Here is a 24,100-nt window from a genome sequence, read left to right on the forward strand (position 1 = left end):
TTCAGTTTTGTTTGGCCTCTCCCACCTTCCTTCTGTTCTTTCTGTTTCTATCTATCCCTCCTTCTTCCATGACAATGGAAGGAAAATATTTTTCCACGACACGTGAGCATTAACCACATACGGAATGCATGGCCAAATAAACCTACAGACAAACGCCTTACTGTCAGCTCCCCTGTGAAAAACACCCCTGGTTTATATTCCTCCCAGTCCCTGGGTGGTGCCAAATGGTTAGCCTGCTAACTGAAAGGTTGGAGGTTCGAATCCATCCAGAGGCACCCTGGAAGAAACACCTGGCGATCTACTTCTGAAAGCTCAGACATTGAAAACCCTATGGAGTACAGTCCTACCCTAACACATATGAAGTCGCTATGGCCACTGTTTCTGGCTTTATTGTTCTCTAAGAAATGGCCACTGTTTTTGGTTTTTTCGTTCTCTAAGAAAATGACCCCTCTGGCATGGGCAGAACTCTGTGACCAGAGCTCAGAACAGCTGGTCTTCTCCCACATGCATGAAGGTTCTGCACCTCAAACCCAGCCTTTGAGCAAGAGTAAGGGACAAGTCCCCACTGTCCTCTGTTCCAAGGACCTACGCCAAGCCCGCACACTGGTCCGATGTTCAGCAGTGTTTCCATGACACATGAGACGCTGAGCTTCTGGTTAGCATGATGAGAAAATTTGGGAGTGGTTAGTGATGATAGTTGAGCAACATGATGAACATATTTCTTGTCACAAAACTATACACGTGAAGATTGATGAAACAGCAAATGCTTTGCTAACCTAGATATTAACATTTTTTTAGATCTTTTATTGTGGTTAGGGTGAAAGCTTACAGAGCAGACTCATTTTCCATTCAGCACTTTATAAACAATTGAACACATTTTGTTACATGACATTACTTTCAATCCCCACAATGTGACAGACAGAATTCTCCGTGCTTCCTCCTTGAGTGCCCTGTTTACATTCGTCCTTCTTTCCCGCCCATTTGTTCCTGCCTTTGGAACTTCTTTTCTTTTTTCATCAAATGCCTCCTTTTTAGTCTCAAATGATTGAATTGTTCTGAGGAGTATGTTCTTCTTGGACATTATTGTTCACTTTATAGAACTATCTATTATTTGTCTGAAAAGAGATCCCCAAGAATTTAATTCTGAGTTTGAAAGTTGTCTAAGAGCCACAGTTTGGGGGATTCCACCAGCTTCTATCAGACCAGTAAATATGTTCTTTTTTGATGTTTTTTCTTTTGTTCTGCCTTTTTCTCCCACTCTGTCTAAGACCTTCTATTGCAGTCTCAGCCAGAGTGGTCAGTAGTGTTAGCTGGGCCCCACCTGGTTCCTCTGGTCTCAAGTTAATGAAGACTGTGGTTCACATGGTTCATTAGTCTTTTGGACCAATTTTTTCCTTGTCTCTTTGATGGTTTTCAGCCTTCTCTGCTCCAGATAGGGAGGAACAAATAGTTGCATCTTAGAATCAAAGACAAAAAAAAAAAGATAAAGAAAAATCCTAGGGAAGAAAACTGATTGACCAAGCCTGGGTCACATGCTTATCCCTTGTCCAATCAGTGCAGTCCAGTCCAGTCCAGGGATATTCCTACCAGACTTACATGTTTAGATTTGGAAAGGAACAAATTTTAAAAGTAGAATGCAGAATATTGTCTTTTTACACTTTTTTTTTTTTTTTTTTTGGTAAATAAAGGGAGAAAAGAATCAAATAATAAATTTCCCAAAGCCTGGGACCAGGGATGGCTTCATGGGTGTGTATTCTGGTAGTTGTTCATGAATTCCCTGCACTTGAACATTTGCAGTTGCATCCTTTGTCATTTGTGAACGAGAGGCCTTGAGTTTTCCTTTTGCAGTGGACCTTTAGATCACATTGCCTGTCCTGCAAGGAACCCACTCTGAACACAAGACAGCGGTAGGTGCTACCCAGGTCACCCTTTCCGTCATTTAACGTGTTACATATGCATTTCCTTATATACCAGAGCAAGCCCAGAACTACACCAACAAACCCCTGCTTTTGCGCCTGTTACTGAAGATGGAGTTAAAGTCATTCATGGAAAGACGTGGGCCCATTGCAAGGAAAATACGAGTTGAATTAACTACAGATGCAACTGACTCAAATGTGGCACACACACACACAGAAAAAGCAAGGAACGTGAGCAAATTAGTGAAATCTGCCTTAAAGTACCCCAAAAGTCTTCTCCCCAACACCACCTAAGCCCTGATCCCAAAATAATACCCTTACCAACTAGTCACAATGTGTAGAGTTCTCGTGCCACTGCTTTCCAGAAGGTACTCTAATTCACTGTGTGCCTTTGAGTAAGTCTCTTCTTCCCTCAGTTTGCCCATCGTTAAAATGGGCCAACTCTTGTCCTAGGAGTGTGGGGTTCTCTTGAATTAAGCCAACAGTTTGTAAATGCTGGTCCCCACACTGATTAGATCTGAGACCCTGGAGAGGGGGAGGGGAGTAACCAAGTCATCATTGAGTCTGTTCCAACTCATAGCAACACCACATGTTATAAAGTAGAATTGTGTATTCCACTGGGAAAGGTAGTTTAAAATACTTGTTCCCGGATTCCAACTTTTGAGATTTTTATTTACTAGGGAGGGGGAGTAACCGGAGCATATTGTTAATCACCCCACCCCAGTGACTGTGATAAACAGTTTTCAGAACCCTGTAGTCACTGAAGTATTAAAACTCTCTCATTCACTAAGCACTTTCTGGGTAACAGAGAATGGAAAGATCTCTGCCCACCTGTACAGTGTAAGGAAGACCATAGAAGAACTGATGCATTTGAGTTATGGTGTTGGAGGAGAATAGTAAAAGTACCATGACTACCAAAAGAACAAACAGATCTGTGTTGGAAAAGTACAGCCAGAGTGCTCTTTGGAGGCCAGGATGGCCAGACTTTGTCTCTCAAACTTCAGACATATTATCAGGAGGAACCAGTTCCTGGAGAAGGTTATCATGTTTGGTAATGTAGAATGTTGGAGAAAAAGAGAAAGACCCCAATGAGATGGATTGGCACAGTGCTTGCAGCAATGGCTCAAATGTAGCAACGACTGTGAGATTTGAAATAGATTTGAAATAGATTCCATTCTATTGTGTGTAGGGTCACTGTGAGTTAGGACCGACTCGATGGCACCTAACAGCAACTGCCCACTTGGGTCCTGTAATCTATGGTTTCAGGGAGAAGCTGAATAACAAAACAATACCATCCACCTTCCTGTGTTCCAGTGGCTATTCCAGGCATTTTCATATATATTCAGTGTGTTGGTTGGATTTTTTGACTACAGCCTTTATGAGCATCTTGTCTGCTTTGCCATGAGACCAGAGGAACTGGATGGTGCCCGGCGACCATGAGTGAACATTTTCATACAAGATTCTATCAAAGAATGCTGATCGAAAGATGGAAAATGTAGAACAGAATTTCCAAGTCTTATGGACTCTGGAGTTACCATAGCCATTGAGACTAGATCAGTCCCCAGAACTATTGCCCTGAGAGCACCTTTAAACCTTCAACCAAAATTGTCTCAAGCCTTTAATATAAACAATAGTTTAGCTTAGCTAGTCCAACATATCTCCTTGAGCACTGTGCTCTTTTAAGATCTCTCTGTGTAGAAGCAAATTGACAGCAGCAATTCACAAGGTTAGATCAGAACCTTAGGGGACTGTGAGTATATGTGAATGCAGGAGGAACATTCAGAACAAAAGACTGAGAATGGTAGTACACACTAAGAATGTCATCCGTGTTATTGAATTGTGCATGTAGAAAATGTTAAATTAGTTTGCGCTTTCCTGTCTGTATTCTCAGTAACAATACAAATTACTAAGTGTCCATAGATGTAGTGACAGTGTCATGAGCTCTTCTAGAACTCTGCCACCACCCTCCCCCATCAAGCTTGTTCCCACTGCTCTTGAACCAAGGTGAAACATTGTGACTCCCTTGGTAAGCAGGAAGCAGCAGAAGTGACCTTCTGTGTCTTCCAGAAGAGTATCCCTTCTACTTGGCTTTTACTCTTTTCGGATGCTCACTCTGGGACCTAGCCATCATGTTGTAAGGAAGCCAAATCAGCCACATGGTACGTGTAGGCAGTCTGCCAACTGGCCAGTTGGGGGATCAACCAACAGGCAACGCCAACTGACAGTCTGCTGACTGTGGTGGCTTACATGTTGCTATGATGCTGGAAGGTACACAGCTGGTCATCACTGTGGACATGTATCAGTGAAGTTTCCAGACTTAGACTAAGAAGAGAGAACTGGTGATCTGCTTTTGAAAATTACCCACAAGAGAACATTGGCTGATCTAGAGGTGGAAGACATGATCCATCTGGGTCAGAAGACACAATAGATACACTGTGGCTTCAACCATGGACTTGTGCATACTAGAGATCATGAAGATGGTGCAGAACTAGGTAGCATTTCATTCTATTTGGCATGGGATCACATGAGCCCTAGCCAACTCAACTTTCAAATCACATGACCTTAAATCAAGCAGCATGCCCTCCACAATGTGGGGGGCAATATCTTAGAGAGTCTCCGGAGCAAAACTAGAGGTATCCCCTAGAGGAAGAAGGGTCCTACCTCTCCAGCCTAAAGCATAACTTCCAGGAAGATGGTGGACTCGACCAGAATGCTGCCCAGACCGTCTACAACAAAGACACGAGAAACTAAATGAAACACATACAGATGGTAATCCCAGGACCCTGAACTTCAATGGAAAGGATAGAGAAGTGAACTGAATGCTGCTTAGGAGAAGAAGCTGAACAAAAGCAGAGACGATGGACTGTCCCTTGATTGACATAGGATGGCCATGCAGAATGTTTGTAAGCAGTGTTCTGAAAGGTCAGAAACCTGATGTCTGACTCCGCTCGCCCAGGACAGCTCAAGTGACTGGCGACCAGAAAGGTGTGATCCTCCCCTTATTCCCCACAGCCCCTGAGTGCTAGAAGTATGGCAAGCCCCCACCCTCCCCCACCTGGTACGCAGGTAACATTGCACACACAACCCCTGCTGTGCCTGAGGTCGGACTCCTGCCTTCATGGATCTGGTCCCAGGTACACGCCCCCAAGTCTCGAGGTGTGTATACTCCACCTCGTCAGACTAGCAGGATGTGCTGTGCAGGGTGGGCGGCCTGCCCCAGCCACCCTCTGAGACAGCACCAACTCCTTCAAGATCCTGTGTCCAGATCTCAGAACTGGTTGCCACACCCCCTCAGCCTGCTTAGTCCAACAATACCAGGTACCTGGCTCCCCTGATAGTTTTCCTCCTTCCTGAGCCCTGTCCTGCCCTCCACCTCTGTTTTCTCATCTCTCTTTGTTTTTTCAGTTTTTTCTTTTCTTGTCCTTGGTTTCTCACTTTTTTCTGTTTACCTTTTTTTTTCTTTCTTTCCTTTTTCTTTTCTTCTTCCTCTTCCCTCCTTTTGCTTCATTTGTTCTTAGTTATTTCTCTATTTTTTCTTTCTCCTTTCTTTTCCCCACCCTAATTTTGTTTATTGTATTTTTTCCTATGGTCTTTCCTTTTCTTTTCGTCTCCTCTTGTTTTTACTTTCGTTTCCTTTTTTTTCTTTTTAATTGATAAAGTCTTTGTTCTTGCTGTTGTTTGCTTGTTTCCACTTGCTTGCTTTTATTAATTTTCTTTACTCTTATTATTTTGGCTGTTGTCATTTTTTTCTCTTGATTTTGCTGTTGTTGTTATTGTTTGTTTTCTTTTATTCATCCCACCTGGAGGGAGACAGCAACCTACTCACAGAGCCGAGTCACACGCATACCTCCTGCAGCCCCACCACATGGCCAAGGACCAGTTCCCATTCTTGTACCACCTGGTCAACAACAGTCAGCAGCCAATGCCAGTCCAACCCCCCCCTCCAAGAATCCAATTTAAAAATGGGCAGAGGATGTAAACACGTATCTTACCAAAGAAGGTATTCAGGCAGCCAACAAACACGTGAAGAAATACTCATGACCGTTAGCCATTTTGTGGTGGTTTTGTGCTGTCCAGTTGGTTCCTACTCATAGCAAACCTGTGTCGCATTTCTGAGAGCAAGTGGGGTATTTGAATTCTGAGGCCAGAAATTCTAGAAGGTTCCCAGCTACCACTATCAACAGCTCTGAAAAGGATCACATCAGAAGATACAGGAAAGAATGGGAGAAAAATGTGGAATAAAACTCAAAAAAGAAAAAAAGACTAGGTTTAATGGTCAGATAGCAGGTAGAGACGGGTAGAACACCCAGGTGCATGGTCCTTAGTCACGCCTCACGTCTAGCAATGAACTCACTCCCATGACTTCGTTTATAGCCAAACAATAGACAAGTCTCTATGGGAAAGAATAACAGGAGGAAGGTACACACGTTAGAGCAGTCAGCCATTTGAGATCTCAAGGGCAGTATTTACGCAAGAACAAAGTTCAGCAGGGTTAGGGAAGAAGGAGTGGAAACAGGAAGTACAGGGAGGAAGTGGATTTTATGATGTCACGTGGTAGCGATTGCAATCAGTGAGATGAAGCAAAATGTGTATGAATTGTTGAATGGAAAATGGATATACTCTGTAAACCTTCACTCAACTCACAATAAAATGGTCCTTAAAACAAAACAAAACAAAACAAAAACATTTGGTGCTATAGGACAAGTACTGGATGATAAAGTCAGTTTGAACTGCTAAATGGTTGGTTCAAACCCACCAGCCACTCCTTGGAAACCCTGTACAGGGTCGCTATGAGTCAGAACTGACTCAATGGCACTTACCAACAATAGCAAACAATCTTGCTAGAGTATCCAGCCTGTCACCTGTCCTAAGGATTTTGAATATTCCATTTCACTAGGATAAATCTCTCTCTCTTTTCTCAGTATAGATAGATAGATAGATAGATAGATAGATAGATAGATAGATAGATAGAGTCCTGGTGGAACAATGGAAGGCTTTGTTGTTGTTGTGTTGTTTTGTTTTTGTTTTCACTTTTGAAAACCTGTCTTTCCTTTACTAATGGAAAATGTGCTGTTCTATGGGAGAAGGGACCTGGTGATCTGCCATCTATGTAACATGGATATATAGATAGTCTGCAGTTTGGGCCTGTTGGTTCTATTCCTCTGGAGAACCCTGACTAATAAACAGCACGACTTACCACAACAACCTTAAGAAATAAGATAACACCATGGAGTCCTGGAGTGGCCCTGTGGGATCATGCACTGGACCATACGGTTGGCAGTTCAAACCCTCCAACCACTCCTCAGAAACCTTTTACAGGGTCGCTATTTGTCAGAACCGATGACCAGTCTTAGCAACATCTCCTTTAGGTTCTATTGTGTCTGTATGTCAAGATAAGGAAATAGGCGCTGGCAGAGCATTTGGCCCAAAGTCCCAGGGCACACAAGTGACAGAGCCAGGATTCATACCCCGAACTGCACATCCCCAGGCCCAGGTTGATGAGCCCCATCATCCTGACCCTTTCCCCATATGCGCCTGTGACTTCTAGCCCTGTTCTGACGTTCTCTGTGTCTCCCCTCCTCCCCACGGATCCCTCTTTGCCCTGTGACACACAAGAGCCCAGCAGTATTGAGAGCCCTTTGCACTTCTTCACCAACAGCCTCTTAATACTATTAATGCTGATGGCTTTTCATTCCTGATGCCAAACCTGATTTGGAGCTCATGAGCCTGAAGGCTTCAATCTGAGCCCTGTAGACAGGCACCGGGAGCCTTAAGTGACTGTAGCTTACAGACAATCTAATTGTTATTGACATTTGTGTCTGCTTGTTCATCAAGGGGGAGCTGTCTTGTAGGCCAGATCATTCTATTACCCAGCCTCCCCCAGCTCCCGTCTAATGACAAAACACATGTGAACCCTCTGTGGCAGGCCAATCAATCGTGATATCACTGCACATCTATCAGAGTTGCTTTTGTGGGATTGGGTCTGGAGGTGGGTGTTGGGAGGAGGGAGATGGGAAAAAAGAGCAGTGGATGGAATTTCTTGCCCATTGAATACATAATGGAAGCCTCTATGGTAAAGAGAAAATAGCTTGAAAAGATGCTGTTGTTATGAGGCGCCCTTGAGTCGGCTTTGACTCACAACAACCTTGGATAAGGTTTCTGGGGAACTGGTGGGCTTGAAATCCTGACCTTGCGGTTAACAGTCCAGTGCTTATCCTACATCGCCACACCAGGATTGCACAAAAGATGCTGGTAGATGTAAATAAATATATCTGTACTTATGTCCTCCTGCCCTTGGGGAAGAGAATTCTTTTAGAGGGTTACCGCTGTCAGTGCACTCTGCTTGGTTGGAGTCCAGTTGGTATTGTTAGGTGCCGTCAAGTTGGTTTCTGACTGATACTGTACCCCAAGTACAACAAAAGAAAACGCTGCTTGGTCCTGAGCGGTCCTCATAAGTGCTGCTATGTTTGGGCCCTTTGTTACAGCCACTGTGCTAAGCCATCTAGTTGAGGGTCTTCCACTTGTTCGATGATCCTCAACTTTACTAAGCATGATGTCCTTTTTCAGGGACTCATCCTTCCTGATATCTCGTCCAAAGTAAACAAGACAAAGTCTCTCCATCCTCGCTTCTAAGGAGCCCTCTGGCTGTACTTCTTCAAAGGCAGATTTGTTTGTTCTCCTGACAGTCCATGAGACATTCCGTACTCTTCACTAACACCATACTTTCAATGCACCAATTCTTTGATCTTCCTTAGTCACTGTCCAGCTTTTGCATGCATACGAGGCCACTGAAAGATCGTGGCTTGAGTCCTAAAGTGACATCTTGGCTCTTAAGTGCTTTTAAGATGTCTTTTGCAGAAGATGTCCAGAAGCCAGGATAATGGCCAATTTAATCTTGAATGACACTTGCTTGTGTCCTTGCTAAACCAAAAACCAAAGCAGTTGACATCAAATTTAATTGCAAATCCTGACGACCCAGTGTGTGTGTCAGAGTAAACTGTACTCCGCAGGGTTTTCAATGATTTGCTTTTTCAGAAGTTGACTATTAAGCCCTCTAAGTAGACTTGAACCAACAACTTTTCAGTTAGCAGCCAAGTGTTTAACTATTTGCATATAGTAATGCCTCCATATGGTCAGTGAAGTTTTTTTTCCAGAGTTGGCCCAGTGGCAAGAGACAAGGAGGATAGAGAAACTATGGGACTATTTACCCTGTGGGAGAAACTGGAGAAGGCTTAGGAAAGAATCTTAGGTAGATTGATTTTAGATCTAGGTTTCACTCACAATAGAAGATAAGTAGAAATCAAATCAACTTCAACTACAGAGAAAAACAGAGTTCCTTTTAGGGCCTCTAAAAGGGTCATTCTGCTATGGTGATATAGGATAAGCACTGGCCTGTTGACCACAAGGTCAACGGGTCAAACCCACTAGCCACTCCTCGGAAACTCTACACAGAGTCACTATGAGTTGGAACCAACTTGACAGCATTTAACAAGTGTTGTTTCATTTGGGCTCCTGATGTGATGGTATAGGATAAGCACTAGACTGCGAACTAAAAATTTATCAGTTCAAACCCACCAGCTGCTCCTCGGAAACCCTGTATAGGATCGCTATGAGTCGGAATTGACTCCCTGGCACACAACAACAACAAGAGGTTCATTCTGGATGGAGTCCTGCTAAGAAGGATCTTATTAACATACAGACTCTGATTCCATAGATATGGGGTAGAAATGCAAATTCAAAATGGGGTGAAGCCCTGGTTCCTTTGGAATGAAACTGAGATCAGATAGTACCCCAAACCACTCAGAAAGGGGCCACAATAGAAGGTCCTGAGTAGAGTGGGAGAAAACTGTGGAACAGTACTCAAAATCCTGAATAAGGTCAAGCTCACTGATGGGATGGAGACTATGGCCCTCGGTCACTCTTCACGCCTGAAACTGAACTCATCCCTGTGGCTCAGTTTTGAGTAAAAGAAAAGCTGAGGTGAACTATCGCACACAGTGAAATTGGACAGAAGATAATATATAAAATGGTTGCAGCAATGCAGTGACAGGGAACTTCCAGAAATTCAAGCCAGATACAGAAGAGGACGTGAGACAAGGGGTATCATTACTGATGTCAGATGAATCTTGGCTGAAAGCAGAGAATACCAGAAACCTGTTTACCTGTGTTTCATTGACTATGCAAAGGCATTCGACTATATGAATCATAACAAATTATGGATAGCATTGCGAAGAATAGGAATTCCAGAACAGTTCATTGTGGTCGTGCAGAGCCTGTACACAGACCAAGAAGCAGTCATTCGAACAGAACAAATGGATACTGTCTAGTTTAAAATCAAGAAAAGTGTGTGTCAAAGCAGTATCCTTTCACCATAATCTTCAATCTGTATACTGAGCAAATAATCCAAGAAGCTGGAATAAATGAAGAAGAAAGAAGCTTCAGAATAGGAGGAAAACTCATTAACAACCTACAATGTGCAGATGACACAACCTTGCTTGCCGCAAGTCCAGAGTACGTACTGATGAAGATCAAAGACTACAGTCTTCAATAGGATTGCACATCAACATAAAGAAAACAAAAACCTTCACAAGTAGGCCAGTGAGGAACATCAGGATGTATGAGAAAAGACTGAAGTTGTTAAGGGTTGATTTCATTTTACTTGGACCCACAATCAACACCCACAGAAGCAGCACTCAGGAAATTAAAAGACATTTTCCAATGGGCAAATCTGCTGCAAAGATCTCTTGAAAAAGTTAATAAGCAAGGATGTTACTTTGAAAACCAAGGTGTGCTTGATGCAAGTCATGGCATTTTAATTGCTTCATATGCAGTTGAGAGCTGGACCATGAATAAGGAAGACCGGAGAAGAACTGATGCCTTTGAATTATGGTGTTGGTGAAGAATCCTAAGTCTGCCATGAACTGCCGGAAGAACAGCCAGACAGGCCTTAGAAACAAGGTAAAGTAGAGGGTCAACAAAAAAGAGAAAGACCCTCAAAAAGATGGATGGATACCGTGGCCGCAATAATGGACTCAAACAAAACAATGGTGAGGAGGGCACAGGACCAGGTCTCTGTTGTATGTAGAATTGTTGTGAGTCAGAACTAACTTGAAGGCACTTAACAACCACAAAGCGAACCATAACACTAAGGAAAATGCGATTCTAGAATCATCAACCGTTTGAGACGAAAAGGACAGCATTTGCCAAAGGACTAAGTTGAGAAGGGTGGAAAGCTGAGGGCAAATGGAAACAGAAAACACAGGGGATGAGTGACGCTGCACCTTGAGGGTTGCAATCAATGACATGAAACAAAGTGTGTACGATTTATTGAATGGAAAATTGATTTGCTTTGTAAGCCTTTACCCAATTCACAATAAAAAGTTACAACAAATAATAATACAATGCTCAAGGCAGACATTCTTTATTAGGTAAACGAAACTTTTCTTTTTTTTTTTTTTTAAGATTCCAAGGAATATTTTTGGTTTAAAGTTTTTAAATTATCAGAAAAATAGTTTCAAGGGTTCATCCAGCCTCTGATTCCAGAAAGTCTGGATTCCATAGGAATTTGACATTCTGTTCTGCATTTTCCTTCTTTTGATCAAAATTGATCTCATGGCAAAGAAGGAAATTAGCCTCACATTCCAGTTTGTCTTCCTGTTCTTGATTCTCTGTCTTCCTCTGTTGCTCCAGGTTAATCGAGACCAATTGTTGTACATTGGATGACTGTTTGCAATCTTTTAACACCCTGTAACTAGGGGTGCGGGTGTGTGTGTAATAAAGTAATATGATTAAGGCTGCATATTTTAAGTCTAGTCTCAGTGTTGCATGGGGTTAAAGGATTGGATCAAGAAAAGAGGTGGAATATCCTTCAAAAAGGCTAAAATAAAAAATACAATCTGATAACGTCAAATGTTAATAAATACTAGATCCAGGAGTGGACGTTTTGCCTCTCAGAATAGCTTTTTTTTTCAAAATAATTTTATCAGTTTACCCTTCCACCAGAAGTGTCTGAGATGCCTGAGGTGCTCTGCAGTAGTGAGTCTCCTTTTTTGCTGACCCTCCATTTCACCAGCATGATGTCCTTCTCTGGGGAATGGTCCTTCCTGAAAACGTGTCTAAAGTATGAAAGATAAAGTCTCTCGCCATCTTGCTTCTAAAGAGCATTTAGGTGTACTTCTTCCCAGATAGATTTGTTTGTTCTTCTGGCAGTCAAATGATGCTTCCAGTATTCTCAGCAATTAAGTTATTCATTGTCTAACTTTCACATGCATATCAGGCGATGGAAAATACCATGGCTTGGGTTAAGAGCACCTTTGCCCTCAGAGTGACATCTTTACTCTTTCACACTTTAGAGGTCTTTTGCAGAAGATTTTCCCATTGCAGTATGTTGTCTGATTTCTTGATTGCTGCTTCCAAGAGTGTTGATTGTTGATCCTAGCAAAATGAAATCTTTGACAACTTCAGTCTTGTCTCCATTTATCGCCATGTTATTTATTGATCCATTTGTGAGGATTTTCATTTTCTTTACATTGAGGTGCGATCCATACCGAAAGCAGTAGTCTTTGATCTTCATCAGTAAATACTTCAAGTCCTCTTCGCTTTCAGCAAGCAAGGTTGTGTCATCTGCATAGGGCAGGTTGTTAATGAGTCTCCCTCCAGTCCTGATGCACGTTCTTCTTCATAGAATCCAGTTACTCAGGGAATATATATTCACCAAAGGATGAGCATTCCTAATTGCCTTGTTTGAACTAGCTAAAAACTGGGAATAACCCAAATGCCCAGCCACCGTAGAAAGGATGGCTCACTTATATTTTCTTCAGACAGTACAGTGGAGTAAAAAAATCCATGAAGAATGAGTGAGCGATCATTCATTGTGTAGCAACTTAGGCAACTTATACAAACATGAAATATGTTGAAAGAGGGAGAGTGCTATGATGTGCTGTATGTTCCTAAAACACTCCTCAGTGTGCAAGCTTGTTCAACCACAACCACAGAGTTTAGGAGGAGCATGGAGCTAGGGTCACAGTGCCCTAAAACCTTACTTTTAGTGACTCATTTTTTAAAAAATGTTGTTGTGATTATCATTAAGTGCCAGGGAGTCTGTTCCAACTCATAGTGACCCTGTATAGGGTTTCCAAGGAGTAGCTGGTGGGTTTGAACTGCCAACCTTGAGATTAGAAGTCTAGTGCGTATTCTATAGCACCATATCAACAGTCCTTAAAAATATATAGAGAGAGAGAGACAGTGTGTCCTGGTGTGGCGCTGTGGATTAATGTGCCCGACTGCAAAGCCGTTTGAACTGCAAGATTGGTGGTTCAAGCTCTCCAGCTGCTCCTAGGAAACCCTATGCAGGGTGGCTATGGGTCAGAACTGATTCAACAGCACTTCAACACACACACACACATATATATATATACATGCATACATATATATATTTTTTTTTTTTTTTTTTTTTTTGAGAAATAAAAATCTAATAAAAAGAAATACTAAGACATTCATACATAATGTGGCCCTTTACTTTGGGGGTCATCCTGAAATACTAAGACATTCATACATAATGTGGCCCTTTACTTTGGGGTCATCCTGAAACCTGCTGGTGGGCAGTTTGAGTTACTATGCTATGATGAAAGGAGGTTGTCTGACATCAGATGGACATTACAAACTCGGTGCACTGTGGCTATTTGGTATCTGACTAGAGCTCGGCTTCACAGAGTTTTCAATAACTGACATTTTCCTAAGTAGATCACCAGGCCTTTCTTCAAGGTGCTTCCAGGTCAACGTGACTCTCCAACCTTTGGACAAGATCGGGCGCATTCAGGGTGGTATTGTCCTAGACTCTCCAGCCTTTTGGATAACAGTCAAACATGTTGATTGTTTGCACCACCTGCACTTTAAGACATTGACTACCCATGAATGAATGAGTGATAAAAGCAGAATCTAACAGATCACAAAGTCACAGGGAAGGGAGACTGGTTAGGATCTTGTTCCTGTGTTCTGAGGAATCCTGGAGCAGGACATCAACAGAGGCAGGATTGAATTGCCGCCTGGGATGTACTAGTAGAATGCCGGCATTCCATGGATATGAGACAGTTGGCTGAGTGAGTTCAGAGTCACTTCCGATTTCTGTCTTGTGAGACAGGTGAACATGGCCACAAGAAGGAATTTTCCATTTTAATTGAGCTCTGGGTGCTTCATACTAGTCTCAGTTTCTCTACAATTTTAAATAGAATTGGCGAACTTAGAAACAAAGTCGCTACATTACTATTTAATATCTAATCCAAACACTTCTGTGACTGGGCCTCTGGGGTCTGTCCTCTTCCTTGATACAGGATGGTGGTGGGTTACTGTCCTCTTAGGGACATGTCTTCATGATGTCACTGAGGGAGGACCACAGTGGGAGAACCAAAAATGAGTCAAACTTTGATGCATCCCTGGATGGTGTCATGGTTCATGTGCTTGGCTGCTAGCAGAAAGGTTGGAGGTTCAAGTCCACCCAGAGGCTGCTCAAAAGAAAGACTTGGTGATCTATTTCTGGAAACCCAGTCTCTGACAACCCTACAGAGCAGAGCTGTATTCTGATGCATGCTGGGTCAGCCTAAACTGGAATCAACTCAACAGCAACTGGTGCCAATTGTAGGAACTGTCCGAACAGAAGATAAGGTCTAGATTCTATACACACTCAACCTTCCCATCCAAATGAACATTTGCTTGTAAGTCAGACCTTCCCCACCTTTAAATGGTCCACTTCCACTCCCAACCATGCCCATATGGTAAAGAATTTGAGCATGAAAGCTTAAAATCTGAAACTTGTAAAGGAGGCTAGGAAGGCAAACCTCTTTTGTGTGGTAATTTGTGATAATTTTCATGCTCAAAGGTTTAGCCTTTAGAAAAAGTTCTTCCCTTTTAATAAATTTTCGATGCATGCGCTATTATTGTGTTTTCAATATTGGCATTCAACTCTGAGAAAGTCCACACACAGTCTCTCACTTAATCATCTTTCTGGGAAGAAGAAATGAGCTCAGAGTCTGTATGCTTTGAACATTCCATCTCTTTTTCAGCTAGTACACGTTGAGGCTCAGTAACTTAAATCACGCCCCACCCCCAGCCCCAGCCCCAGCCCCAGCTCAGGGGACCTAGGACTTACCTTCCTTATCTCTTGTAAAGGGCTGAACAGACTATGGGTATTCAACAAGCAATAAATAATGCTATATTGTATATCAATAGCATGTGCAGTCTGGTTGTGGAAAGCCAATGCTGATAAAATCAAGTCCTGACCATCACCCAAGTCTTGGAGTTCATCCAAACAGAGCTTTGGAAACATAGAAAGGAGGGCTTGCCTGTTGCCTTGTGTTTCCTGTGTTGGTGTGAATGCCCCTGGGGTTAGGAGGGGACGAGTTTTGTTCTTCTTTGAAAACTGTTGCTTCTTTTCTTTCTACATATTTACCAAGATTTTCCATATGTGACATTTACCTGGCCGCCACTTAGTATCTGATGGATAAAGAATATTGCTGTTGCTAACTGCTGTCGAGTCAGTTTTGACTCACCTGTATTGGGTTTCCAAGGAGCGTCTGGTAAGTTTGAACTGTTGATCTTTCCGTTCAAACCAAGTTTTATCCCATAGCTACACAGTAACGCCTAATATTTATGAAATACTTACTCTGCATTTTGGGGCCTCTGACCATCGCTTTATTTGAGGTATCTCCTTAAAGCATCAGATCAACACCACAAGGTACATTCTGTTACGGCCATGGCTGTTCCTGTGTGCCGTCAAGTCAGTTCCAACGCCTAGTGACCCTGTAGAGCATTTCCGAGAGCGGCTGGTAGATTTGAACTGCTGACCCTGAGGTTACCAGTCCAGTGCTTATCTCAGAGCACCACACCAGATCTCAGTTCTATTATTAGCTTCCATTTTACATATAAAGAAAACTGAGGCTCCGCCAAGTTTAATTCCTTCTTCCAGGTCAGGCACCTAGTGAGTGATAGAGCAGGATTTGAACTCAGGCTTAGGACCACCGTACTGTACTCTCTCTGCAAATCAAATGCTTCATCAATTGGATAGTCCAAGCTTTGTGCCCAATCATAGACAAAAACCATGAAATCACTGAGACTCTGAAAACAATACAAGTTGCCAAGTGGCTCTTGAGCAGCTACATCTCCGAGGAAGTGGCAGATACCACACAGATCTCAGTTACTTGCTCCTCATGTCACAGACTCGTGGAATTTGGCATTGAAAATAACACCCAGAATTATGGATGTGGCACTGTCGGATAAGTACTGGTGTACTAACCACAAGGTCGGCAGTCCAAACCCACCAACCGCATCTCGGAAATCCTATAAGGGTAACTATGAGTCAGAACTGACTTGACAGCACTTCACAACAACAACAACAATTATTTAGTTCATCCTCTTAGCCAGTGGAAGAGTCCATTCTATGGAGCTGTACAGCCCCTGCTTAAATGCCTTCAGGGATGGGAAGCTCACTACCTTAAATACTTCATGTGGTTATAAGGGAGATTCCTCCTCATAGTGACCCCATGTGAGATGACTAGAACTGTGCCCCTTAGGCTTGTCGATGGCTACGCTCTTTCAGGAGCAGAGTACCAGGCTTTTCTTCCAAGGTGCCTCTGGGTGGATTCGAACCACCAACCTTTTCATCACTAGCCAAGCACGTAAGCATTTGCACCATCTAAAGGTCCGTGGTGGCACAAATGGTTAAGCAGTCAGCTGCTAGCCAAAAAGTTTGTGGTTAGAATTCATCCATTGGATCCTTTCAAGAAAGACCTGGTGAGTTGCTTTCATAAGATGATAGTCAAGAAACCCCCGTGGGGCAGCTCGCTCTGTTCTGTTCCGTGGGATCACTATACAGAACCCAGCAGCAACCAAATGCTATCAGATTCAACAAGAAAAGTAAAATCCCTTCACAGTCCATTCAAACTGCTGCTCATTCACTGATAAGGTTTTGAAAAGTAATTTTAAAAGACTACGTGTATTGAAAAAAGTACTAGTAGTGCAGTAGTTAAGCATTTGGCTGTTAGCCCAAAGTTCAGTAGTTCAAAACCACCAGCAGCTTCAAGCAAACAAAATCCTGGTCTTCTGCTCCCATAAATATTACAGCCTAGGAAAGTCCATGGGTCAGTTCTCCTCTGTCACATGAGGTGTCTATGAATTGGAATAGACTGGACAGCACCCGGCAACAAGACAAGGGATTATCCTTGTCTTTAGACCCACAGGTCCATGAGATATTGGCTGCTTGCTATTGAAACATGACATTATTTTTCTGTCATTGTGGAAGAATTTGTGGCGTGAAATTCACATGTTGATGTGAATGCTCACTTCAACTTGACTCAGCTGAAAACAACCTGGACCCCTTATACGACCTTGTTGCTGTTGCCTTGAGTGTCTGTATCCTTGCCCAAAGGAACTCTGGTAGCGTAGTGGTTACGAATCAGGCTGCGAACCGCACGGTCAGCAGTTCGAAACTACCAGCTGTTCCGTAAGAGAAAGATGAGGCTTTCTGCTCCCGTTAAGATTTACGGCCTCAGAAACCCTGTACAGGTCACTATGAGTCGGAACCAACTCCATGGCACATAACAACAACAACAACATCCTTGCCCAGCTCAACACTAGGATCTTTTGACCCAAGACACACAACCCAGAAGTGGCCATGCCAGTGTTCTGCCTCAGGTCTACTGATGTCCAGATGCATTTCCTCCCACACAACCCCTGACTTCACCCAGAACAGAAAAATGGGTACACATTACCAGTACACATAGCCACTGCTCCTGCAAAAACAGGTAAAAAGTAGGCCTAACCTAGTTCTTTTTCCTGAGCCATTTGGAAGGGTATAGATCTTTTTGTACTTCCATCTGTCTGCCAATTTGTTGTACTGCGGTGACCTGAGTATTGCTATGAGGCTGGGAGCTCTGTCTCATCCATAGTGGCGAGGCTTCAGTGGAGCTTCCAGACTAAGACTAGGAAGAAAGGCCTGGCAATCTCCTTCTCATCAGCCAATGGAAACTCTATTAATCACAACAGAATATTGTCTAAGATTGTGCTGGAAAAGAGGAAGCCACTCAAAACACACAATATCTGCATCAAGGGGCTCAGTGACAGCAAGGGTCATGAATAGGGTCATGAAGATGGCACGGGACTCAGCAACGTTTTTGTTCTGTTTTATGTGGGGTCACTTGATGTGCTCAATTTTGTTTTTTTAAATATTTAATGTGAATTATGTGATAGTTTACATGGGAGAACATTAGCTTTACATTCATCCTATCGTATATCGTTTCATTGCCATGGTTACAATCCCCTCCATGCATCATCAGCCAACCAAAGGGTATCCACTACAAGCCTGCCCCCCGGTTGTCAGCACACAGCCCCTCTCCCTCCCTGGGTTTAGAGTCCCCAGCCGCTCCATCGCTCCATATCATCTTGATGTGCTCTCTTGATGACAGCTTACAACAACTTTTTGTAAAATACCAAACTCCAAAGGGTTCATGGTTCCTATAGGCAAATGACTAACATTCTTTTCAAATGGAATGTCCAAAATGGAAACCTATTGTCATCTGGCATAGGGGGCTCCTTTTGCAAAGATGCGCTCTTCTCACCTGGCAGAGTTATGTTCATTGCAAAGACCTCCCTGTTGTTGTTGTCAAGTGCCGTCAAGTTGCTTCGAACTCATAGTGACCCTGTATAGGGTTTCCAAGGAGCAGCTGGTAGGTTTGAACTGATAACCTGGCAGTTCGCAGTCCACTACTGATCCTACAGCGCCACACCAGGAGTCCCTAGTTCTCTTCTAAGTCAAGACTTAAACTGACAACCTCCAACCTTAACAAGCTCTATGACTTCAGTGCAGATCCTCCATTGACTAGCTCTGAAATAATATCAGTTTGTCCACTGGCCTGTCATCTCTCTTCCTCCAGTTGAATGTAAGCTCCCTGGGAACAGGAGTTTTGTATATCTCCTTCCCTACCATGTTCCCATGCTTAGGATAGTGTCAGCAAACATTAGGGGTTGAATCTATATTTGCATGAGTGGATGAATGAATAAGTCTTGGTATGGTTATATGTAAAATTAAGATCATAAGTTAAAGATTCTGTATAACAATTACAATCAAAAGGGGGAGAAATGCAGAACAAAAATTTATAAATTCCTATGGAATCCAAATTTTCTGGAGTCTTGAAGCTGAATGAACTGCTGTGAGGTAATACTTAAACCTTAAACCAAAAAAAAAAAAAAATCCCCTAAAGTCTACTTTAAAACAAACAATAACTAAAAGAGAGAGAGAGAGAGAGAAAAGTCAAACCTGCTCTTCTCACGTGACCCTATACAGAGTTTCTAAGACCAAATAATAGCTTAAGTTAACTTCGTAAAAACTGTCTACTTTGAGCAGTGTGCACTTTGAAAGATCTACATAAGATCAAAGGGAGCTTTGGTAACTAATGGGTTATGAGTTGGACTGCTAACCACAAGGTCAGCAGTTCGAAACTCCCAGCAGCTTGGCAGGAGAAAGATGAAGCTTTCTACTCCTGGAAAGATGTACAGCCTAGGACACTCTATACAGGGTCACTATGAGTTGGAATCAACTCCATGGCAAATCACCACCACCCTAGGGGATCACACTGACACTGAGAAGATTAGAAAGACAACTTGCAGCGCCGGCAGGAAGGTTTTGGTAAGGGGAGAGGAGCAATTTGAAAAAAAGAGAATGAAATGTATTGCCTGAAGACTGTGAAACATGCAACCGGATTATGCCTACAGAAATTGTTGACTTGGTGTCTGTTCTGCCGGTATATATTGTCAACAACAATCTAAATAAATTACTTTAAACGTTTACGAAAAGTAATAATAACTTTTAAAAAATTAAGATGATAGGCTCTGTTGCAGGTAGTTGTGAAGATAAAATAGAAACACGCATGAGGACCCTTCAAAAAATACATGGAAAATGGAAAGAAAAGATCATGGATTTTTTCCCCATGAATACCACACACACACACACACACACACACACACACACACTTGTATGTATGCAAAAGTGTTTAGAATGGTGTCTGGCATCTTACAAGCATTTGGTAAGTGGGCGCTATTTAAAACAGATACACAGACACCAGACAGACAGTCCTGTGTACATACACATGTAAGGACACACACACACACACACACAAAGACAACCACAGGAAGCAAGAAGAATCTATCCCAGCCATGGCTCCCTTCCCTCTCCTCAGCCATCCTCCTCCCCTCGGCACCCCAGCATCCCCAACTCCACTGCTCGGAAAATTAGGCTGGCCAGGCGGAGGGTTGCTTGGCTGCAACTCCTTCCGCGGTTTTATTTTTCCGAGTGCGGTTTTGAATCGACATGGGAAGTAATGAGAGGAAATAATTCGCCTCATTGTTGAACAACCCGAGTGCACCGTGGCAAATGTGTCTAACAGATGTGTGTGCGGGAGAGGAACTCTAAGAGTGTTGAGTATTTTCGCCTCTTCTCCCCGCTGCTCCACTCCACCCTCCAAAGAGCTTTAAAAACTTTGCACAAAGCAAACATTTTTTCGTGGAGCGATGTAGAAAGATCAGCAATTCTGGTGACGTTTGGCTCTCGAAATGTGATATTAGACCTGTGTCTCCCGTTTATGAGAAAGCCCACCCTCACGTACCCGCTACCTGTCATTACTGTTACAGTCATGTTGATCCTAACTCACGGCGACCCCATGTGTGCAGCAGAAATGCACCATAGGTTTTCCAAGACTATGACCTTTCAAAAGCGCATTGCCAGGCCTGTCTTCCGATTTGCTTCTGGGCAGGTTTGAATTTTCAACCTGTCAAGTGCTGAAACATAAGTGTCACCCAGAGGACTCCTCCCACTGCCTGTTGTCAACTGGTTGTTGTCAAGTTGATTCCGATACTATAAGGCAGAACAGAACTTCCCCTGTAGGATTATTAAGGCTGTAATTTTTACAGAAACATACTGCTTCATCTTTCTCCTGGTGGGTTCAACCAGCTGACCTTTCAGGCTGTTGCGCCCTTCCTGCACATCCTCCCAGCACTGAGATTTGAGGTCCTCTTACCACTGGCCAGTTAGCTCAGGCCTCACTCATGACCTGTCTGCCAGGGGTGAAGGTTGAGCTCTACCTTCCTGGAGAAGCCAATCACTTCCTCTAGTCCACAGTCGTAAGCTCATCTAGAAATCACAGTGCCTACCTTTGACCTTGAAGAGCAAAGATGTCAGCTTGAGAACTAAGGTGTGCCTGACCCAAGCCATGGTATTTTCAATAATCTCATATGGATGCGAAAGCTGGACAGTGAATAAGGAAGACCGTAGCAGAATTGATGCCTTTGAATTATGGTGTTGGAGGAGAATACTAAAAGTGCCACGGACTGCCAAAAGAACCAATACATCTGTTTTGGAAGACATGCAGCCAGAGTGCTGCTTGGAGGCCAAGATGGCTAAACTTCGTCTCTCATACTTTGGACATATTGTCAGGAGGGAACAGTTGCTAGAGAAGGATATCATGCTTGGTAAGATGGAGGGTCAGAGAAAAAGAGGAAGACCCCCAACGAGATGGATTGGCCAGGTGGCAGCATCAATGGACTCAAGTGTGGCAACAGTAGTGAGGTTGGCTCAGGATCGGGCAGTGTTTCATTCTGCTGTACATGGGGTCGTTATGAGTCAGTTCCAACTGGATGGCACCTGACAACAACAACAACCTTTGATCTGGATGCAGCCCCACCCCCCAACCTTGTTTCGTTTGGCTCGCAGAGTACTGGCCCCCGCGATACAGTTTTAAAAAGTTTGAATCCATTGCCAATATTTAAAAATCAAAAGCTTTCACATAAAAATCCCAGTTTTCCAGGTTTTCTTGAAAAGCGGAAAGTTCTGGCAACATGAAGCCGACATTCCAACCAGGTCAGAACCAACTAAAGCTGAGCGATAGGTGATCTTTTGAAACAGGATTCTCCATTTTGCCACAGTCCCCACCACTCCCTAATGTCTCCTTCCACCTTGTCTCTGTGCTAATTGCTCTGTTTCATTGGGCCCTCTCTGTGGTTTTATTCTGGAAGAATGAAAGGGGCAGTAAACCAGGTCCTGAAACTTGTCTCATTCAAAAGTGGAGAACCAAAGAATCCAAATGGCATAAATAATAAAAATAGAAGCAAATTCAGACTTGGAATATTTTGACTTTTATTGCATGCATTAATTGATATTAATCCTCACAGCAACTGTCTAAGAAAGGCATCTTCATTTTTATTATCAAGCTCTGGTAGCATAGTGGTTACGAATCTGCCTGCTAATCTCACAGTCAGCAGTTTGAAACTACCAGTGGTTCCGCGGGATAAAGATGAGGCTTTCCACTCCCTTAAAGATTTACAGCCTCGGGAACCCTGTACAGGGTCGCTATGAGTCGGAACCAACTCTACGGCACATAACAACAACAACAACAACAACTTTACAGAATGGAAAAATAAGACATGGAGAGAGTAAAGTAGACTTGGAAAGCCATGTTTGTCAAGGAAAACAGGATGTGATTTATTTCTTTGTGGAAGTGGCCCTCCTTTACATACCATGTTTCACATTTCCCATTGGTACCTACAAACCTACTCTTTATCCTTCTTCACTTTGCACTCTACTCCAGGATATAAATCTTTACGAATCTCTATGGGTCTTAGAGGATGTGCAGCCAAAATGCTCCAGAGCAGAAAAGATGGTTAGGTTTTGTTTGTCTCACATACTTTGGACGTGTCATCAGGAGGGACCAATCATGGAGATGAACACCATGCTTAGTAAAGTAGAAGGTCCTCAGAAAAGAGGAAGACCCTCAAGGTGCAGTGACTATAGCAACAGGCTCAAACATAAGAATGTCTCTGAGGCTGGCTCAGGACCTGGCCGTGTTTTGTTCTCTTGTACATGGGTCGCTGTGAGTCAGAGCCGATGTGATGGCCCCTAACAACAACAAGCCAACTTGGACTTTACAAAGAGCTCAAAGGAGTCCGATTATCAGTGGTTCTCAATAAATAGCTTCTTTTTCTCACCACTGGAGTTGGTGAAATCATCTTCAGCTCAAACAGGCAGTAATTTCTAGAACTACGGCCCTGGGATGTAGGCTAAAGGAAAAGACTAAAAATCAGGAGTCCTGGATTCTAGATGGGCTGCCCATTCTCAAAAGCATGGTCTATCTTCAGATTCAAGGAGAAAAGTCACAGCCTACATCAAATGGCTATAATAGTACAAAATTGTGGGACCACCCAAGGGGGCCACCCAAACCATGGAAGGAAGATGGCAGCCTGTCCGGATTTTTGTCTTTCTGTTTCCCAGAAGTCCTGGTGTAAGGCACTGTAGAGTAAGCACTGATCAGCTAGCCACAAAATCGTCAGTTCAAACCCACCAGCTACTCCTGAAAAACTCTATGCAGGGTCACCAAGATCCTTGTTGTTTGTTTGTTGTTGTTAGGTGCCATCGAGTCAGTACCAAACAAAACATAACAGAACAAAACACTGCCTGGTCCTGCATCAACCTCACAATCACTGCTAGGCTTGAGCCCATCGCTGCTGCCTCTGTGCCAATCCATCACGTTGGATCCTTGGATGGCACAAACCATTTGTGTTTGATGACTGCCCACCCAATAGCACCACAAAAGAAAGGCCTATCGAGCCGTCACCATCTTGACAACTGCTCAGTTCTACACTGTAACACATAGAACCTGTTTTCTGTTTCAACTCCCATCCTTGGATAAACTCGTCCTCCCCCAAAATGTGTGGGTTGTGCCGTTACAGCCTAAATGCTTGTTTCTCGACAAAACTGAAAGCCTTCCTATGTGGTTGCCTCTCTTGACCAAAAATAAGCCATCAATAAATATTGTTCATAAAGAACGTGATTGTCCTTTAGTATCAGCGGGCCCTATAAACCCCACCAAGTCACTAAGCACGTCTGTACCAGCATGTTCCTGGGTAATCCCAGAAGGCCTGGTCACACCTCACTCCATCAGACTCAAAGTCAAATCCATCACATCATCAAGTTGTGGATGAAATTGGAATTCGTCAAAAGTCCACTTCGAAATGATATTACTTCCTGAAGCAGAAGCAGGAAGAGTGAGAATATGATGTTCTGTATGGAATGTTTACGTACAGCCTTCTCAGCACCTGAATCCTGGTGCTACAGAGAAGTGAAAGGCCTTCTCCTGCTTTTTTTGGGG

The sequence above is a fragment of the Chrysochloris asiatica genome, unplaced genomic scaffold (assembly GCF_000296735.1).
Source record: "Chrysochloris asiatica unplaced genomic scaffold, ChrAsi1.0 scaffold00078, whole genome shotgun sequence".
NCBI classification, from domain to species: Eukaryota; Metazoa; Chordata; class Mammalia; order Afrosoricida; family Chrysochloridae; genus Chrysochloris; species Chrysochloris asiatica.